At 42.9% G+C, this 16,625-nt stretch overlaps 1 protein-coding gene across 1 annotated transcript in view; it reads left to right on the top strand.

Moving 5' to 3' along the window:
* Positions 1-79: 79 nt before the first annotated feature.
* TIAM2 (TIAM Rac1 associated GEF 2) overlaps positions 80-16,625 on the top strand; it is a 180,234-nt gene continuing 163,688 nt past the window's right edge. The window contains exon 1 of the mRNA XM_085297988.1: positions 80-206. The gene's annotated coding sequence lies outside the window, so the exon portion shown is untranslated. The remainder of the gene's footprint in view (positions 207-16,625) is intronic.

The raw sequence follows: 16,625 nt of genomic DNA on the forward strand, positions 1-16,625 counted from the left end.
CGGGGCGGGGTCAGGCCGCGCTCCGAGCCGCCGCCGCCACCGCCCCCGGCGGGAGGGAGGGACGGGGCGGGCGGGGAAGCGCCGCCGCCGGTGCGGGCAGCGAAGTGGGGGCAGAAACTTCGCCGCCGCGGAGCCGGGCGCGCCGCGCCAGGAAGGGCGCAGGGACAAAGTCCTCGGGGCTGCGGAGCTCCGCACCCGCGGGCGAGGTAAGGCGGAGGCCGGCCGACGGGGGTGCGAGGGCTGCGAGCCCCCAGCGGGAGCGAGCGAGCGAGTGTGCGCTGAAATCTCCTCTCTGTTGTTCATCCCGTGCGGGCTGGGCAGCCCCGCGGCTGCGGGATGGGGTCTCGCCGGCGAGCTCCGTGCGCTCCGCGCTGCTGCGCGCCGGCCTCCGCCCACCGGCGGCGGCAGTGCTGAGCCGGCCGGGGGCATCCCCGGGGGTGCCGGGTCCTGCGGGGCGGCGGCGGTGCCCGCTCCGGCCTCTTGGGCCGCCGAACAAAGAGCCGCGGGCGCGCACGGTTCCGCGCCCCGGGCAGGGCGGCGGAGCCCCGCGGCGGGCGGGGGCAGCGCGGATGCTCCGCGCCGCGGCCGCCTTTCGGCCCCGTACGGCGGCGGGGGAGCAGCCCGCTCGCGTCCCCGCCGGAGCCGGTGGGCTCGGAAACGCGTCTGGGGGTGGCCGGGGGCTGGGATGGGGCCGCCGGTGGCTGCAGCCGGCCTGTCCCCTGCCCACCCCCAGCTGGGGACCCGCTCGCTGCCACCCGCGCGGGGCACCCTCGGAGCCCCTTCGGCAGGGCAGGCGGCCGCTCCGTGCGTCCTGCCGCGCCGGGTTTCCTAGCGAGTATTTGTTTACCTGCGGACCTTACTCTGTCGCGGTACGTCATTACGACGGAGGACTTGGCCGCCCGAGAAGCCACGAATCAAAATTTTCCCGAAACAGAAAGGTTTGCCGCTGCAAACCTTGGTTTAAAGATGATGGGTTTAAAGCTTTCAAAATGTAAGGTAAAAAGGGAAATAACAGTTAGCCAGGACAACTTTTAAAGGTTGAGCTCATGAAGGCGGTTTGATGAAGATAATTATCGTATCAGCTCCTTAAATTATGGAGTGAATTTTGCCTTTGTATATGCCCACAGGGCTCTTGTCACTCTGAAGGGATCTGCGCATACAAATCCGAGGGGGTCTTTGGCCCTGCACAGGCTCCATGTAGTAGTGTTCTGTACACACCCAAAACTCCCACTGAAATTAAGTTAATAATTTGCTTTAAATTAACACCAGGATTTATGGTCATTCTCTTTAATCAACTTTCAGTAAAGTTCTACAAGAAAATCCCATTGGAACTGTTGGGATCTTTGTACATGCCAAGAATGTAAAAGGAAACTGGTATTTTGTATGACCTTTTTACAGTACTTTACTTACAGTAATGTCCTTGTATGTTCTTTTACACAAGCGAAATCTACAGTTCTGGGCCTCAGTCCTGCAAGAACTTCTCTATATTTGTGCGTTTACTTGTGTGAACAGTCCTTGGGGGAGGCATCCCTTGCTCCCAGAGAGGATTGTCTCTCTGTGCTCAGTGGAAATACAGACATTCTTGCTCCGGATGCCCTTGCTCTAGGACAGCTGGAGATCCTTGAGCTGCTCTAGTCCCATCCCGCTCCCTCTATTGTACCGGTTCATCTGACCCCCTGGAAAACCAGCTCGCCGAGCTAATGCAGCAAAAAGACAACCGAGCCCAAAAGGCCTGCTAGTTTCCTGCCCCTACAGCTTTTGGGTCAGGGTCCCTGCGGGTGCTGTGGAGCCCCAAGGCAGGAGAGGGCAAGGAGATACAGATGGGAATGGGACAGGGAGCAGCGCTGTTATCTCCTTACCATCGGTAATGGTCAGATGAATGTAGCAAGGTTGAAACTACAGTGTCAGGGTATGGTGTTACTTTGAGTGGTTTAAACTGGCATAACTTGGTGCTGCCCTGGTTGCTCGTTCCTGCCTCTGCCTCTTCTCCCCCTTCATGCCAGCACGAACACGTACGTTGCCCTGCGGTGAACTGGATCTAGGAATTGAGCGAAAACCAGATTTAATTTTAACCTGGATCGCTTCCATGATCTGGTTCACCGGGGGGGGGGAGGGGGGAAGAGAAGAGGAAAGAGGATGTAGGGAAGGTAGGGCTGCTTTTTTAAGCTGGTAGGTCGTGGTATTGCTGCCAAAACTGCCTATGGAGCCGCAGTGTGACCGTAGGTGCTCCGAACTGCCTCCCCCGACCCTGGAGCCTGTTGTGGCAATTCTGCGTGTTGCCTAGGGAGCCTTGCGTCCCTGGCTAAAAATGAGCCTGGGTAAGTTGCTCCATAAAGCTTAATGGAGTAGTTGTAACAGAAGAAATAAGCAAGTGCCCAAGCGTTTGCATAATTGTTACTTTGGACTGCAGTAAGCACCATAGGTAGCGTAGCAGAATGTGCAATGTTTTATAAAAAGAATATTAGTTTGTAAGCTCCTACGGGGAGCCACCGTTCTTCGCAAAGTGTGTCTGTCTAGCACTTCATACCAGGGCAAGTTAGAAGTTTTAAAGGCACATGTAGAAATAAATAGTTATCACGTGGTCTTGTGACAGTAGTGGGTGCTGATCCACCAAGTGAAATATAGTGATTATGTTTCTCAATCCTGATGCTGGCTGAGAAGTAGGAACTGGTTCCCAGCATAAGGCAGCGAAGACCTCACTCCTGCCAGAGATGGGGAATCCAGCCTTTTCCTTCCTAGTTACAGCATCCCACTACGACCCTTGCGCTGGTTCTCCTGATTGTGTGGTGAGTCAGGTCAGGCCACTGATCAGGCAGAAAATTAGTTTTTCTCACAACTAAAAAGGCCATCAGTATACTGACTCCTCCTGTTTCAACACCTGTAGTAGTGTGACCTCAAGGCAGGAGGTGTAAATACATGACCAGTGATGGTCCTGTATTATTATTATTTTTTTAATAGCCAGGTATGCTTCCAAAGCCTGCTTTTGTTAGCCGGATTGGAGCTGTTCCACAGTTGTCTGGTGGTGTTACCACCAGCTGCTTGTACTCTGCTGAAGACCTCAGCTTTGTGTGCTCTGAATTGCCTTCCATGAGATCCCTGCAGAGGGTGATGGGGATGCCCGGTCCTCGCTGTCCGTTCTGCCCTGTGTGCTTTAGTGAGCTCCCTCAGCTCTGTCTGCTAACATTTGCAGTGCTGGGTTAATCAGGTCTTGTGTTTTATGAAACACTGACACACAGATAGGAATCCTTCATGCTGCTGTGAAACATCAGTTTGAAGACTGAGAGGGTCGCCTTGGTATTTAAAGGGAATGGTTATATTCTGACAGTGCCCAAGTGAAATGTATCACTTCTGAAAGTGGAATAATGATAACATAATAATAATGGAATATAGAAGTTGCAACTGTTCCTGCAAATACTTTTAATTTTGTGTGACTATTTTTCCTCCATAAATTAAATTGCAGTGACTCAAAGTAATGCAGTGGAAAAGTTTGGACAAATGCTAGCAATGAGATTATATAATACAATAGCTAAGGAATTTGTTATGGAGGCTGTTCTTGATTCAAAGACGAAGGATTTTCCCTGGTGGATTGTGGATAGTTTATGGCTTCCTCCCCCCTCCCAAAAGCTTATGTATCATATTGTGTAACCACAGAAGTATATGCTTACTCCTCTTCAGCAAATGGTTTGTGAGGCCTTTAATAGCAGTTATAATGTTTGTAGTTTATTGCTTGGGACAGCATAGCTGAAAATAGGTTTTATTTTCAGTGGCAATTAGAATATGAGCACTCTTCTGCTTTTTGTCTCTTTCTTGTGGGCCATAGTACAGTGTTACATTGTTCTAATTTAGAAGTGCTTCTGCTGTCTGTAGACTTTGAGATAATGATTTAATAAGTAATCTTATTTCCTCCTTTTTCTCTTTAGAATTTTCAATTTCTTTTTTCATTTTAAAATCAATTTTATGAAATAGAGTAATAAAATAAGAGTAATAAATGGATTGCATATGTTTTTCTGATTGTTTTATCACATTTACCATGAATCAAATATGCTGTGGTATGCATTTTGCAAAGGAAATAGATAATGTTCAGAAGCCTTGAAAGTTTTGAGATCATGTGGAAGATTGTAACAAAGGAAGTAAGTTTGCTTTGCGTTAGGTGTAATTCTAGTCACTCATCTTTATTTTTTCATTCCTTTGGTGACTGGTTTAGGATTTTTTTTTCCTCTTGTGCAGGGTTTCATATTTTTAGGATATATATGCTTATATCCAGTACTCCATGAAAATTGTGTTTTTCAGCAAACAAATAGTGGTCTAATGCTAGGAGAGTGAAAGATGAGAATAAACCTCTCACCAGGTGCTTAACAGATGAGTAAACAAAGTATTCTTTTTTGTTAGCTGTCTGTATCTTACTGCTGGTACCAGATCAGCTTGTGTTTGTACTCGGCATCATAAAATAGTGGGCTGCCACCTCTTTGCACATGAGTTCCTTTAACTGTATTATATTGTCACTGTATTATATTGTCACTGTGTTTGGGTTTAAGAGCAGTGGAGTTAGATAATAGCCTTACTGTACATGTGTCTATAGTTTGTTAAATTTGACTGATTAATTATGCCCTGCTGTCACATAAAGTGTATAAATGATCAGAGAGAGCCTTGATTTTGAAGGAGTGAGCTTGCTAGGGTGTCATTTCTTTTGGCTTAGTTGTTTTTTTCTTTTCTTTTTTTATTGTTCTCAGTCACAAGCAGCTTAATGCAACTGAGCTGCAGCTGCCCATCCGCTACTCATGTCATCACCATCATTTTGTAAGTGGTGGGAGAAGGTCTTAGTAGCCCTCTTGGCTGTTTTGTTGCCTAGTTCTGCTATGTGGTTTGCTAATGTGGTTTCATACTTGCTGGCCTGCATCTTAATGGAGTTTTTGAACCACGTTAACTGATTGTGATAACTTTWGCCTGTCTAGACAGGGCCTTACTGTGTCTGAGAAGATCCCAGCCTTGTGGTGTGTATCTCTGCCTGTTTCTTATAAATGTTAAGAAGAAAAACTGCACATTAATAGTGCATAGTCTGTGCTTTGCTTTGTGATGTTAGTATAAAATGTTTATAGATGTTTACTTTTTGCCTGAAGGAAAATAGTTTTAGTCAGATGTCTCTTGTATGCGTTTAGAAGTGAACTTACCATCTTCAGTTAGGATTGAGAAGACATATTCTTTCTAAGGATATTAATTGAGACTCTACGAAAGTCAATTGCAAAAAAATTATTGCTCAATGAAGTCAGGAACCATTTTTTGTATGTTGTAAACAAATTCTTTTCTTTGTAGTGTTAGTAGAAATTAAAAGCAAGAGAAATTAAAAATTGTCTGTTCTTTCTGCTTGTTTTCCTTCCTTTGTATTTTTTGGAAGTGAAATAAAGTGAATTTCAACTTTGTCACTCTCAAATACATAAGCGATATAGAGGAAAGTTTGTATAAAAATAGTTTTCTATTGTAATAATAAAAGAGAAATTTCTTTATTTCTGGTTGGCTTTAGCCAATCTTTACAAAATGTAAATTTTGAGATAATTTAAGATGATGATAGCATCTGTCTTCTCTTTTCCTCCTTCCTTTCCTCAGAAAAAAGGAGAGATTGAGATCTTGAAGTCTCTTGAATTAAAAAAGAAAGAAAAAACATCTTTACAGATGAGTTATCTTACGGTTTTCATCCTTGACATATAGCAGAGGATAGTACAAATGTACATGCTTTTCAATATCCTTTACTAGTTAATATTTTAAACCCTGTATTGTGGTAACAACTGCTTCTGTTTTCCTTATAAAGACTTAGGGAAAGGAAACACGTCAAGAAGTTAGCAGGCCCTTTTGGTCTGTTGCAGGAATGGGAAGCAAGACTGCAGTACATTCTTTGGAGTTGGGAAAAGCAATCACAGCTTAGCTTGTGTGCTGTGCCTGCCCGAAGGAAATTCCTACTTTATAGCAAGAGAGTGGCCAAGGACCAGAGCATATTATTCTAATTAAATCATTTAGATTGCATCATCACCATCCTAAAGATAGTGTGTATTTTATCTAAATATAAAAATGGGATTTATAGATGCATTCTGCAGGGATACTGTAAAGCGTTTAGATATATACATGCCATAATGTCTCCTTTAGTTAATGCTGTAAAATATAAACTGCTGATTTGTTTTGATATTAGTCACTTGAAAATGCTCTTAAAAGTATCTTCCCTTCAGGGATAGAAGGCATTCTTATGTGCTTTAACTGTACACAGAATTAGTTTCACTTACGAAGCACTACAAGTTTAATAAAGTAGCTTTTAAAAGGAAACACTAAATTCAGCTCTGTATAAATTGGACAAAGACAGAAGAACGTTCACCTCTCATTTTAACTCAAGAAACAAGCCTACTGCAAAAGGATTGCGTTCTGAATTTGGTGTTAACATTGGTGTAGTTATCAACTTTGTACCAGTTTAGTCCAGCTGGTACAAAGTTGATCTTGACTGTGGATGTGAGCTGCCTGTAGTTCTGGAGAGACTGCACTTTAACATGGTAGTGGTACCAACAGTTAGCGTATAATTGTCATGATTTCCAATAGAACTTTACAAAATAGTATGTGATATTTGGCAATGTCGGCTATGTAATTAACTTGTGTGATTGTTGTATATATGACAGCAGAAAGAAGAGAAACTTGAACCATTAAGATACCATTGTTTGGAATACAAAGTTTGTTAAGCAATTATATGCTTTCAAGCTTTACCAACTGACTACAAAGCATCTTGTTTAAAAAAAGAGATTTGAGAAACTGTTAAAGTTATTTAAATTCTCTGCTGTGGTTTTAAACCAACAGGAATGTCTTATTTGGACTGAAATATTTTGTATATATTCCCTTATTAAATATTGCTTAAAGATGTACAAGGTTTCAGATATGTAATACATTGATTAGCTTCAAGTATTTCAGACTAAAATAACTAAGTTACAATCACCAATGAATACATGTCTGTGGTGGGTTTGACTTAATGAGAAGATTAGTTTTCTAAAATCATTCTTCTTGTGGTACGTGGAGTCTGATTGGTTTGCTCCTTGTGCTTCTACCATTACAGTTGGGTGCAGTCTGATGTTAACCTCTGTCCTGCTCTTCACCAGGAGCAATTACGAGATAAAGCTTGAATGGATTGTTTTTCCATGAGCTTTTATTTGCCCTTCCCAAGTCACAGAATTGGTAAGGTTGGAAGAGACCTCTGGAGATCACCTAGTCCAACCTCCCTGCTCAAGGAGGGTCACCTAGAGCATGTTAGACAGGGTTGGGTCCAGGCAGGCCTTGAAGATCTCCAGAGAAGGAGACTCCACAACCTCTCTGGGCAACCTGTTCCAGTGCTCCGTCACTCTCACAGTGAAGAAATTCCCCCTCATGTTCAGGCAGACCTTCCTGTGCTTCAATTTGTGCCCATTGCCTCTTGTCCTGTCACACAGGGCAACTGAAAAGAGTTTGTCCCCGTCCCTTTGACACCCTCCCTTCAGGTACTTATACACATTGATGAGAAGACTGAGGGGGGATCTTTTCTCCAGGCTGAAGAGGCCCAGCTCTCGCAGCCGTTCCTCATAGGGCAGATGCTCCAGCCCTCTGATCATCTTTGTAGCCCTACGCTGGACTCTCTCCAGTAGGTCCATGTCTCTCTTGCAGTGGGGAGCCCAGAACTGGACGCAGGACTCGAGATGAGGCCTCACCAGGGCTGAGGAGAGGGGCAGGATCACCTCCCTCGACCTGCTGGCAACAGTCTTCCCAATGCACCCCAGMWKACCATTGGCCTTCYTGGCCACAAGGGCACATTGCTGGCTCATGGTCAACTTGTCATCCACCAGCACTCCCAGGTCCTTCTCTGCAGAGCTGCTCTCCAGCAGGCCAACCCCCAGCTTGTACTGGTGCCTGGGGTTATTCCTCCCTAGGTGCAGGACTCTGCACTTGYCCTTGTTGAACCTCATGAGGTTCCTCTCCGCCCAGCTCTCCAGCCTATCCAGGTCTCTCTGAATGGCAGCACAGCCCTCAGGTGTATCAGCCATGATACGCTATATGTTTATAATAAACGTATAAACAAACATATTGCTGACTGTGTATTCCCCTCCAGTTACCTGTCCTATTCCACTGTCTGGTAGAAGGTAATGGAATAAGATATATGGGAGATGCCTGCCCTTGCTTTTTATTCTTCCTGTTATCTTGAACTCAGCATCGACTTTGGAGGAAAGTACCAAAAATAGGAGAGGAAATTCCTAGACTGCTCTATACATAGTAAAGGCATCTTGTAACTGAAAGTCCAGTGAATTTCTCTACCTACACTTTGATTCTTAAGATTCGGTTCGTTTTTTGCAGGAAGAATACGTTTTCTGTTCTAACTGCATTACATTTGTATGCAAGGACTGAAGCTCCAATTCTGATGATACTGCTGCTAAAGCATAGAAACTGATGATGAAATAAGTAGGTTGCTTGTTTTTAATTTATTTCTCTAATGAAATAAATCAGTGTCACCTAACAGTAGTTGTTTCAGTGTAGCTATTTATCCACATAACTGTGGTCCACATTTGATATACTATTCCTGTAAAATTATTTATATATGGAAAAATACTWAAGTTAAGTGTTATTATACTTTTTCATTATCACAAAGCACAAGTAGCACCTGAAAAGCTGAATCATTTTAAGTAATTATAAAGTATTTTTATAGTAATGTATTACTGTTTTGTTGTTGTTGAATCTCTTCCTCCAAGTTTTCACAGCCTGGTGTTCATGGCCTTGCTGTGAATCTTTTCTCCTCCTCCACTCTCTTTAGTGAGAGCATCATTTTTGCTGATAAAACTACAAATTTTTGTCTCAACTATGTGCAGTTGATATCAAGGGGTGAGAGGATAATTTTTAAGTAGTATCGCAGTTCAGTAGTTAACAGCAATACAATACAGGGAAATATCTGCACAATGCTCTGAATATTGAGGGCCTTTGTATGTTATATCATGCTTTCAATTTTTTTTTATACTTACTGTGCAAGCTTACAGTTTTCAGTGCATGAATGACTTAAATTTGTTTGTCCCAGACCAAGTCAAGATCCACACCACATTACTAAGATTATTAAGATTCTTCTTATTGCTGACAGAGTGATAGAAGTATTACTTTAAATTCACTATTGTGTTGACGTTTCAAGGACATGAAATGATGTGAACTTTGATTCTCAGCAATCATGCTGTAGGCTACTGACCTGTGTTGGCATTCCCGTCTTGGTGAGTTGATTTGTTACAATTGGTATGTTATTGCTAATAGCTATCAAATCCTATACAGTGCTTCAGTCCTACCTATGCTGATGTTATGGTTGAGGAGCTCCTAGTCTGGCAACAGGTAGGGAAATGCTGGGGTACAGGCAAATAACTGTTATGAAAGACTTGAAGACATGGACAGCAGCATGCAATAGACTAACAGCTACAGTTGCACYGCTGGGAGGTACCTACATGTATAGAGGGGCCTCGCAGTCTGCTCAGGATTGCTTTGATTATTTTTATTTTATTTTTATTATTATTTATTTTATTATTCAGGTGTGGACACACTGGTACACAGAGTAAAAATATTGTATATCTGATTACTTCTCCAGAATCAACCTCATAACAGCTGTCCCAGAAACTTAAATGCAATGCATCTTCCTAAGGACCAGGTCAGATGAGGTTTGCATTCAGATGATGAAATTTGTATTTTCTTTTTTTTCCTTTCTTTCTTTCTTTTTGTCTAGTCCAAAAAGAAGAGGGAAAAAAAGAGAGCTGTGCTGCTTTTTCTATTATTGAGAGAGAGAGAGAGAGACTTCATCGCAGTATTTATGTGAAAGAGTTGGTCTCTAACATTGCTTTTAAAATCTAAAGCAGGTGCACCCTTTCATCAGTAGTGAACGCTTTACTATTTTACTGAGCCCTCTGAACAATGCTGTTAGAAACAAAACTACTGTTTTTATTGCTTTTTGGTACTGACGTAAGGTATAAAATTGCACTGGCATGACAAAAGGACTATAGAGCAAAATAGGAAACTTGAAACCAGTTTTCCTTTACTGCTTTATTTGCTGAAGCGTAGTTACCAGTTACTTAACTTATTGAATGTTTGTTTCTTYGATAATCAAAGATTTTTTTCTACCTTTTAAAGGTGATATCCATCTTGTAATATAGTAGAATGTCCTCAGAAGAAAGCTACTAGATTAGTGCAGGCATTGWTGTTTATCCTTCCCATTAAAGTAGGGAAAATTTAATTATCATTATTGTCTAATAAAAAAGAAAAGAAAGATTTAGCTGTTACAGTAGCATTATTGATGCCTGATAATTGGTGATAACATCTTTAAAGTAATTTTTTCCTGAGCATTTTAGTTTCTCATAATACTATTGAACCTGGATCTTTAAGAAACATTTTCCCTCACCTTTTTTGTCTACTGAGAGACACTCTCTTAGACATAATCTTTCTCCCTYGTGTTTCTCTTGGATCACGACAGCCTCTACATTTGGCCATGGAAAAGACATTTCCCATAGCGGAGAATTACATTAGAAAAACAAATTGCTGAACAGTTGCGGTTCTCTTATTTGACAGTTTATGGAGCGAATGCTGGCTATGCACCATTTAGCATTCTCTAAGACAAAGTACCCACACAGTACTGCCAATTTCATTATAGAGCTGCACCAGCTACTTTTAAAATTTGGTCCTGTTTACATAGGAATTTCAGTTTTACTACCATACCCATCAAAAGGTTATTGTCTGCACACAGAGAGTCACTGTTTTTAGCAAATCTGCCTATAAATCTATGTAACCAGTAATTAAATGGAAGTCTGAATACCAGGCAAGGAATAAAACTGAGGGTCTCCCTATGGATTACAAAGTTATGCTTAGCATGGGATGGTTTTAAGCAGTAATCAACCAAAAAATATTGTAATTCATCATTAGGACATACCTTTCCATGAAACCAAACTTTAAATTTTAGCAAAAGGAGCGACACAACTCTGGGAATGAAATAGTTGCCATGAAGTGATAATTTCTTTTTCCTTTCAAAGAAAGGTAGCTGGAATTGGCTTTGCTTTTCCAGTTCACAACACATATGGAAATAAAAGCTGGATGCCTGGGGACTCTGTTGGGGAAAGTATGTTCAAAAGCTCTGAATGGTTGTTTTCTCAGTTAAAATATCAGCCTCGCACTGGTATTCCACGTTTGTGTGGTTTCTCCCTTTGCTCCCATTTTAATGGCCCGAGKTCCACAATAGGAAATCAGCAGGTTGAGAAGCAGGGTACAGAGTTCACATACTATACACATGAATTATATGTCTGCAGTGTATTGGGCTGTGCCAGAATCTGTCTACAGCCAAGACATAATGTATAGCAACACTTTTTTAATGAGGAACATGCATCTGTTACACGTTTAGCAGAGGATATTTCTGGAGCAGTGTTAAGAAAATATGTTTTGGTTTTACAGTCCCATACCCCTCTGTCTGTCTGTAGAGATGTCATTTTTGAGTCAGAGACCAGACACAAGAACTTTCAAAGTCTGCAAGTCTTAAAACTGGCTAGGAGCCTGGCAGCTATACCTGCTATAAACACGGCATAATTCTGCTCTTCTCTGTCTTCTTGCTCCCCTGCCCCCAGCCAAATAAACAGACATGCTGTTTGGAGGGTTGTTGGAAGTATTTCACTTGAAATAAAAATGCTGTTTTCGTAAAGAACTTTTGTGGGAATGTGTAAATTCCCATTTTTCAGTAGAAAAGTTACTGTAAAACAACGTAATTCAAGATCAAAGCCAGATATAAGACTATAGTTAGACTCTTATTTCAGCACCTTTCGTTGACTTGATGTGGAAAACTTTGTTTTTGTGTGATGTGTGCATGCATTGAAAATTAGCCTAAGATATTTTTCATTAGATCAGTAACACAAATGATTGGTGTGAATGGAAGCAAGACCTAAGTAGAGGCTTGAAGCCAAAGGTGTGAGTATGACTACGGGTCCATCGGTGCATTATGGTTTAGGTGGACAGGAACSAGCTCTGCCCAGGCTCTGAACTGGCCCTGTGAACACTGACAGCGTGCTGCTGAGCCCAAGCTGATGGCACAGGGCTAAAGGTGAGATGCTTGCTCTCAGCACAGCTCATTGGTTTGGCTCAGAGCCATGCTAAGTGTTCAAAAGGCTTTTGGCTATCTCTGAGTGTGGGCAGAAATTGCTTGTGTCTGTTTAGACCAAGTTTGAACACGTTCGTGTCATAACATAGCCTGTGCATCTAGATCTTTGATGAAAGGAAACTGGCATCATTTGATATCTTGTCTCTCTTTGACTGCCTGTGAAAAACAGTATTTTATTTATTTATTTATTTATTTATTTATTTATTTATTTATTTATTTATTTATTTTTACCTTGCAAGACTTGCCCCACTATTAAGAAATATTTAAAGAGGAAGAAGCAGCAATTCATTTCTGATTTGGTGGCCATCTGAATCCAAATACCAAAAGGATCTTTTTCTGGTAGTTTTTCAGTTTCTTCGCCAAACTTTTTTGGACTGTATAGCTAAAGAATCCTCAGTCTTTGATATAAAGCCACTTTGAAGTAGCATTTCCAAGTGGCATGGGTAAGAAAGGCAAAGCTTTTGAACTTTGCTTGGTGCAGTGGCTCCTTCCGTGTCTGCAGCCTTTCCTCAGGACCTGACCTGAGTTTGTGGGGCCACATCCTCAGAACACCTTACAAATAAGTATTTTCTTGAGCAGAGTGTCCCCAGTAAAAATGAAGAAATTTCCTCATTTTCCTCCTCATTTTTTTTTCAGTGTAGACTAATCTTATGTAAGACTGAGATTTCTTTTATTTTAGAGCTTGAATTGTATCAGTCTAATTTACAGAAATTGCTTTTTATAAAAAACTTTATGCTGCTCTTATTTTGGAAAGGATATGGCTGTCGCTCATCGCTATCCAGTATGGAGGAGGAAAAGCTGCTGTCTGTTTTCTATGGGATGAGACCTTGACTGGACACTGACTGAAGCAGTTAGTGCTTCTTTACTGCCTCTGAACATCAGGTTTTACCAGCTAGAAACAGCATCTTCACAGGTCTGTCAAGGTTTCAGAGTTGAACTTGGTTGAGAAGTGGCACTTCCCAGCTTTGGAAATGCTGGGCAGCTGAGGCTTTTCTCCTTCCTTTCTCCCCAGGCTAGGGGCACAGATGTGGTGAGTAACTGGAGCTCAGACAGGTTGGTTACACAAGAACGTATCTTGAGATAAAAGCAAACAGGCTAACCTTGCTGGACTGCCTTGCTTTATAGGCAGTGGCAAAAGTTTGATTTTTAGTGAGTGCTACTAAAAGAGTGAATAAATTTTGTGTAAGTATGCAATAGTAAAAATCATAACTTTRGCTGTCAGCAGCATCCACAAATCGCATTCCACAGAGTGTAGCGACACACATACTGCGGGCACAAAACATGATGGCAGGCTGCAGTTAGCCATGTGGCCTGGATGGTGCCTGATGTGCATGTACTTCTTTTTAATGTGGAAGTATGGCTGCAGCTGGTTCAACGTGGTGGATCTCCAACTGCCACGTGTGTGTGTATCTACCATATGTATGTAGTGCTGCAGTCCGTGTTACAATAGTACCAGTATGTAAATGACCTCAGAGCACTGATGTTTAGGCTGATGGCCAGGTGGCTGTGTGTCTGCTCCATTCACTGTCTGCTCTGTCTGCTGGGTGAGAAATAGTGGCGGCATCTCTTTTCGGTTAGCAACCACTATGCTGCCCTCTGTAAGTTTAAAAAAACAAAAACAGAAACAACCCTCCCTTCCCCCCAAGGCTGCGTACCTCCTGCAGTACCTCTGGAAATCTGCCTGTTTGCATRCAGAGAGATGGGCTCACACATCCTGTTGTGCTTGTGTTGGTGGGCAGAAGGATCAAGTGTTAGAGAGCTGGGTGGACTTTGAGGGCTCCCATGGCTTGAGAAAGTTTTTGAGGARGATATGAAGGTAGAAGCATTTTTGCTGATGTCCACATCTAGTAGTTTTSTATTATAGACCCTGTCTGCTTCAGGTGTGCCTGGGCCACATGTGCATGTATATACCTCTGGGAAGGTTGCCAGAGGGAAAGGAGGAGCCGAGGAGAGCTCCACAGCTACATGCTGAAATGCTGCATGCAGGGAAGGTTGTTTCAGCAACTGGTTGTGGACAAAGACATCATCTTCTTCATGGGTACCAGTCAAGGGCATTTGAAGAAGCCAAAAATCAGATGACGTGGAATTTGTATTTGCTCAGGTTTCCTGTGGTTGTCTCAGCTAGAGAGAAAACCCATAACTGAGTGATGGCATTGGACGTTTTCCTGTCAAGGATCCTACTTTGTGCTACTTGGAGAAAATGCCACCTCAGGCTGTCAGGGAAAAAGTCATTACTTGACTCTGGATTACCTAGATCCTTGGCTCAAAAGTATATCCATGTCTGTAGTTAGGCATCAGAAAAGACTACTTGGAAAACAAGTGGGGAGATGTCTGTGAGCTGCTCAGAAAGGACCTGTGACAGTAGTAAATGCCCCAGCACAGCCCTGCACACTCCCAGTGCTGTGGTGCACTGAGGGGGCATACCTGCCTAGATGTGAGTGTGAAAAATGGGTCATGTGGTTTGGCTGTATACCTCTGATTCCTGTCTCCTCTGCCTCACCATTACTTTTCCTTTGTCAATTTATTAAGAATGAAAATGTATTTTTGAAGCGACGRCAGGATGTACCTTTTCTTCCTTTGCCCATGAATGCATTGAGCAGGAGTCCCTTCCCTTATGTTTTGGTCACTGTTCRCGTACCGCTGTTCTAGGTCAATTTTCTGCAGATTTCTCTGCAACGTTTTGGCTCCCAGGCCCACCTCTGGGGTTGCTTCCGGTGGAGACATCAGTATGTACTTGGGCGACGGGCGAACCGTGCCCATGCGCTGTAAYGTAAATGACAGTAGAAATTAGGGACAAAGTTGACTTTGTGGATTTCAGGAAGTAGCTGGCTAACTGAAATAAAGATTTGTTTTAAGTTTGAGGTCCTACTGCCCAGACCTCCAGAATGTGTTACTTATATTGTTCTTCAGAAGCTTAACAAGGGGATGGTGATTAAATGTAATTCTCACTTTCCTCCCATCTCACATCCAAAGCAGCAGCAGCAGGAGGAAGACAGCTTGTCCTGCCAGTACCAGTGACTGCTGCGTGGCCTTATGGAGGGAGGAAGAATCTCAAGGAAGAAACTAAATAATTAGCATGGACTYGTGTCTGTGCGGATGCTGCATCATGGTGCCATGTGAGGGATGCCTTATTCTTGCGCGAGTTGCATGAGGCAGGGAGGTTGTTTGCACATGGATGTCTTGACCGCAGGCAGCAGAGATGCACAATGTGTGCGAATATTGGCATTAACCCTTAGCAGTTCTTACAAAAATGTTTATATGTATTTAAAGTACATATGAAGGGGCTACGGCTTTAGTTTGCCCTGTCTGAAAGGAAGACACGAGACAGATAAATTCCAGAGGCAAATCTGGGTCTGTGAGCTGCCCCTCTCTCCCATGGAGAGCTTGGTCTGCGCCATGTGATGTTGGGTGGGAAAGCAGTGCTGGACCTCTATCAGCTGTCTCAGGCAAAACCAGCTTCCTCCTATTCTCACCATYTATGTGTGTGATTTCAGTTGTCTCCTATGCCAGAAGAGAGCAGCTTTATTCGATCACAAGTCGCAGTGGTGKCCTGGCTTCCTCTGAGGCTTTGAGTGTGGATTTTGGGGGAGATGTTGGATGCACCCAGCCAAGTCTGGGGGGCTGCCCAGCTGTAAGCGGGAGATGGTAGTTGCCAGTTTGGACAATGTCCTTCATGTGATGCCTCATGTTCAATGGTGTGGTTGTGTGCCCATGTGCCTTCCTGCCTGCATACGAGTGCTTGTCTACATAGTGGTGGTCCTTGGCCTTCTCTTGGYGCTGTGAATCTTTCTTAAATACTGTATTGCTTCGTGTGGCCTGTTCCTTTCTCCTTCTGTTTCTCTGCCTCTGCTGCATCCTCTCATCTCCAATCCCTAGTCACTGAGGAGCTCTTGTAATTTTATAAYGGCTGTCATTTCTTGTATCTCTCCCCCATCTTCCCCTAGCTGRCACAGCGATAATTGAATTCAAAATGCATTCTCTTTGACTTCTTGTCTTATAGCGAAATGAGTTAAAATGTTTTGATGATGCTGTTTCAATGTATTAAAATACCTTGGAATATTTTGCTTTAATAAATACTTTAAGGCTTTTACACTTTAGCCAGTTCAGGGTAAAAATAAATATAGAACTATCAGACTTTCCCCACAGGACAAAAATTCCATTTTCCAACCACCTCTAATTATTTCCATTCTGCTGTCTGGAAAGGATCTGGAGACAATTTAGGAAGCCAATTTACTATTGACTTGGGAAAAAATAATTTACCCTCCTGAGCCTCCTTAGATGTGTAGCCAGTGGCATGTGATCAGCAGAAAATCTCATGCTCAGTGATTTTGATGTTTGTTGAAGGACTTAGAGACCATGAAACTTATCCTGGATTGTACTTACCTGTACACGCAATTTTTCTGGCTGTGATAGACAACAGAGCACATTTACAAGTTGAAGAACTTTGTGCAAGAGTGAATGTTCTTCCTGTTAGAAA

Source organism: Rhea americana, unplaced genomic scaffold (genome assembly GCF_003343005.1).
Source record: "Rhea americana isolate MKP2758 unplaced genomic scaffold, rheAme1 scaffold_134, whole genome shotgun sequence".
Lineage (NCBI taxonomy): Eukaryota > Metazoa > Chordata > Aves > Rheiformes > Rheidae > Rhea > Rhea americana.